Consider the following 5,012-nt stretch of genomic DNA (forward strand, 5'->3'; position numbering starts at 1 on the left):
TAAGGGCAACGCGGCTTTGTTTTGGAAGATGTTGGGCATTCGCAGCATCCAGGCTGACAACGGAACCGAGTTTGTCAATAGGACTCTTACATCTTTCTTAACTTCTCGGGGTATCTACCTGCGCCTCTCGTGTCCCTCCACTTCTCCCCAGAATGGGAAAGTCGAGCATGTCCTTTGCACACTTAATAATGTCACTTGCACCTTGCTCATTCACGCCTCCATGGCCGCCCCATACTGGGCCGAGGCGCTCGCCACAGCCACCTATCTTCTGAACTGGCGCCCCTATTCTGCCATTTAGAATGACATCCCCTACTGCCTCCTCTACTCCCAGTTTTCCGAATACTCTCACTTGCGTGTCTTCGGTTGGCATTGCTACCCCAACCTCTCAACCACGGCACGCCACAAGCTTGCTCCTTGCTCTGCAGCCTGTATGTTCCTCGGTTATCCCTCGTCTCACAAGGGGTACCGCTGCCTTGACTTGTCCACCCGCCGAGTCATCATCTCTCGCCATGTTATCTTTGATGAGTCCGTCTTTCCCTTCTCCTCCCACCCTACTCACCCGTCACAGCTCGACTTCCTTTTGTCGAGCCTCTCCGATATTTCTGCTTCCACCTCGGTCGCTCCGTTGTCAGATGTTGAGCAGCCGTGGCCCTCACCAATTGTTTTGTAGGAACTCACTGACAACGACCCCGCCATCCTGTTACATGGGCCGACCGTGTACCCCGCTCCGTCTGCAGGTGGGTCGCCATTCTCCACCGCGCTCTTGACTGCTCTGACCATGACCGCAACGCTTCTGACTACGACCGCGGCGCGTGGGGGCACGCTCGCGACTGCTCTGACCGCGACCGTGCCACGCGCGGGTGCAGTCATGACCGCGACCGCAGCGCTCCCGACTGAACCGACCGCGATCACAGCACTCCTGACTGCTCCGACCATAGCGCTCCCGACTGAACCGACTGCAACTGCGTCCGCAGAGCTCCCGACTGCTTCGACCGCGACTGCGGCACACGCGGGTGCGGTCCCAACTGCTCCGACCGTGCCACGCGTGGGTGTAGCCCCGATCGCGACCGCAGCGCTCCCGACTGCTTCGACCGCGATGCGCGCAGGTGCGCTCCCGACTGCTCCGACCGCGATCGCGCCATGCGCGGTTGCGGCCCCGACTGCTCCGACTGCTCTCCCACCTACTCCGACCGCTCCCATCGCAGAGGATCTTGGTGCACCTGCGGGCGGGTCGCCGACTTTTCCCTTGTCCGTAGCCCTGGCGCCCCCAGCACCCACGGTCCTAGCACCCACTGCTCCTCCGCACCCTGTCACTCAGTGTATGACTTGGGCCGTCCAGCGGGTGAACTACCAGGGCTTGACGGCCTTGACTTCTTCTTCGCCCTCTCCGATTCTAGCAAACTACCGCAGTGCTCTGGCTGACGCCAACTGGCGTGCTGCCATGGTCGACGAATTCCAAGCCCTCATCAACAATGACACCTGGCGCCTCGTCCCGCGGTCGCCCAGTGCCAATGTCGTGTCGGGCAAGTGGATCTTCCAGCATAAGTTCCATGCCAATGGGTCCCTCGGTCGGCACAAGGTGCATTGGGTCGTTTGCAGCTTCTCCCAGTGTCGCGGCATTGACTATGATGAGACCTTCAGTCTGGTTATCAAACCGGTGATGATACAGACCATCCTCAGCATTGCCACTTCTCGTGCCTAGCCGATCCACCAGCTGGACGTGAAGAATGCGTTTCTTCATGGACACCTCACGGAGACTGTCTACTGCTAGCAGCCTCCTCACTTTGGCGAACCTGCCTCCCTAGATCACATTTGTCTCTTGTAGAAGTTCTTGTATGGACTGAAGCAGACCCTAAGGGCGTGGTACCAGCAGTTCGCCTCCTTCCTTCTCCAGCTCAGCTGCATCGCCTCTGCCTCTGACACCTCCCTCTTTGTCTACAGAGAGGGGCTCAGCCTTACCTACCTACTACTCTACGTTGACGACATCATCCTCACCGCCTAGTCCTCGACTCTCCTTCGGCACATCATGGGGCGCCTTCACTCTGAGTTCACCATGACAGATCTTGGCGACCTGCACCACTTCCTCATCATCTCTATCATGCGTTCCTCCTAGGGCCTATTCCTGTCTCAGCGTCAGTATGCCCTAGATCTTCTTCAGCGTGCTGGCATGGCTAAGTATCATTCTACCACGACTCCCGTTGACACTCATGCCAAGCTTTCGGCACACGACGGTGCAAAGCTCTAGGACGGCTCTAAGTATTGAAGTCTTGCTGAGGCTCTTCAGTACCTCACCCTAACTCGACCTGACCTGGCATATGCGGTTCAGTAGGTGTGCCTTTTCATGCATGAAGCGTCCCCACATAAGTAGAGACTAAATGTGATGCAAATATCAGTCCCAGGAGGCTGATAGCACATTTATTCGACAGATAATTCAGTTACCGTACAACTCCCGAGGGAGTGGACGTGAAAGCCACGCAGCGATATGCAGTAAGTAAATAACGGCGGCTAACCAAGCGACTGCCAAAAGACAGCACTCGGGACTACACGGCAGCAGCAGCATCTTGGGTAGGCCAACACCACAGGCAGCGTCGGGTGCGGACACAACCTCTAATCAAGGTCCTCAGCGACGAAGTCCAGGTCTTCCTCTGTAGCAACCAAGCAAGGGTGAGTACAAACGTACTCAACAAGTCCAACCCCATCCACGGAGGGGGAAATACAAGTATATGCACAGGTCACAACAAGGATAGGCTAGAGTTTATTTGCGGTAAAGCTAGATTCTAACACATGCAGGGGATTGTTTTCGAAAGGGTTTTTGTAAAGTTTTCTGTTAATACCCGAAACATTGAGTGGGGTTGATCCTACACAAAGGATCCAGGTTTTGATTGCTATCGGACTCCCCGTCCGCCATAGCGCACGGCACATCTGCCGGACTCTTCCAAAATCCCACACACACACACACACACATGACATCCTTGCCCAAATGCTAGTTATGTGACCAAGCCGTAACTCGTCCAATGCCATGGACACGGCTACCCGGATAGGTTTTAACTCTGCAGAGGGTGTACACTTTTCCCACAAGTAGGGTACCGCATCACGATCACCTTAGTGACGGTACGGATCCTAACAAAGCCATTACCCACCTTAGCTAAGACTGGCTAGCCCTTGCGGAAACACCCAAGGGGTTCACGGCTCATCCATGAGACCGTAACCGGGACCTAAGTCACCAAGATCTTACTCCTTTTCCATGGGTTCCCGTTGCTCACCAGCACCCCTGAGGGCTAACAGTTCAGCTAGTGGGATTTAAGCTAAGCCGTTGCCCATACAACGGTCGAGTGGTTGCACGATGGTGGAATTAGGTAAGATGACACATCAACTCGGTCCTTAAATATGACAAGATGGATATCTCCCGACCTTGCTCAACCACTAAGGTACGAGCACAACATCCTGGCATCCCACACAAGGAATACCCATCCATCCTGTCTACACATCCTTTTCCCTTGAAACCGAAAAGCCATTTTTCTCACTTGTACACACACACGCGTTTATTTTCCGAAAACATCATGGTAATAATGATTGCAGTTGAGTAACAGATTCCTAAGCGTTCTAGCAGTGGTTATCATCTAAACAGAGCAAGTCGTATTTAGAGATAAGCATAGGATAGCAAGGAATGTTCGTAACAATCAAGGGGTGGCTATCCAACCATGTCTTGCGATGAAATAATATGCATTTTGTAAAACAGGCCAATAGGTTGTGTTTGAAAAACTAGGTATTAAGTATGCATCAAAAGGTGAGGTTGGACTTGCCGTCTTCAAAGCCTTCCGGGAGTTCCGGCTCGCGGTACGGGTCCTCGGGCTCGGGCTCACGGTCAAACCCCTCCTCGGGCTCCTCCTCGGGCAATCCGCGATCTACGGCACACACAAACAGACACACGAATAAATAAAAGAGGAAACGGTTTTTAACCGTGAGCTCCGAACAGGAAACGCGAACGGAAAATAGGTAGAAGGATTATTTCTGGGAAATTTGGATATAGATCGGCGAAAGTATTCCAGAGGATGACGTGGTAAAATTTGGGATTAATTGGAGGAAGTTTGGCGCATGAAATGACGGGTTAAACATGAACTAGGGGCTTAAACGGAGGTTTTAGGACTGGTTTGTAATAAACCAGGGACCTATTTGTAAATACTTTCGGAGGTGGAGGGGCTTATTTGTGAAGCTGCTATGAGAGTGGTGGGAGGACCTATGTGTAATTTGGGGAAACTTGGGGGTCGGATCGGAAAGGAGGGGTTTCTTCTTCCTTTCCAACTATCTGGAACAGAGGACATGGAGGGGAGGGGCGGCCGGCCCGTGGCGGCGGCCGGGGCTTCGCCGGCGGCGAGGGGAAGCGACGGGGGAGGATAGAGGAGGTCATGGTGGCTCCATTTTGCTCCTTACTCTGGGGATTCGGGAAGGGAGGGAGGTGTGGCCGGCGAAGGCTCTTGGTGGCGGTGGTGGCTATGCGGCGGCGGCGGCAGCGGCTCGGCACGGGGCCCTCGGGTGGCGGCGGCGGTGGTCGGGCGTGGGGGAGGCGGTTGAGGCGTGGTGTGGTGCGGGGAGAGGGGCGGCCGGGGCAGCTCCCTTTTGTAGCCGGCGAGATGGGGGCGGTCGGTGTCACGGTGGGGTCGGCGATGGCGTGCGGCGGGCAGCGGGCGGTGCTGAGGAGTGGTAGGGGCCGGCAGTGGCGTGCGGGTGGCGTCGTGGAGCGGGTTCGGGACGCGGCGTGGCGAGCACGCCGGCGGAGACGACGCGCGGCGCGCCGGCTGGGGCCGGGCGGACCGGCGTGACGCGCCAGGTGCGGGCGCGGCTGGGTCCAGGCGAGTGCGGGGTCGGGCGCCAGGCGCCGGGGCGGAGTGGCCCGGCGGGGCCTGTCCCGGGCAGAGGTGACCGGCGGGAACCAAGCCGAGCGAGGGCCCGGTGCCGGCGGAGGAGGTGACGCCTGCCGGGGGGAGTGGCGCAGTACCAGGAGGAGAAGAGAA

The sequence above is a fragment of the Setaria italica genome, chromosome VII (genome assembly GCF_000263155.2).
Source record: "Setaria italica strain Yugu1 chromosome VII, Setaria_italica_v2.0, whole genome shotgun sequence".
Classification (NCBI taxonomy): domain Eukaryota; kingdom Viridiplantae; phylum Streptophyta; class Magnoliopsida; order Poales; family Poaceae; genus Setaria; species Setaria italica.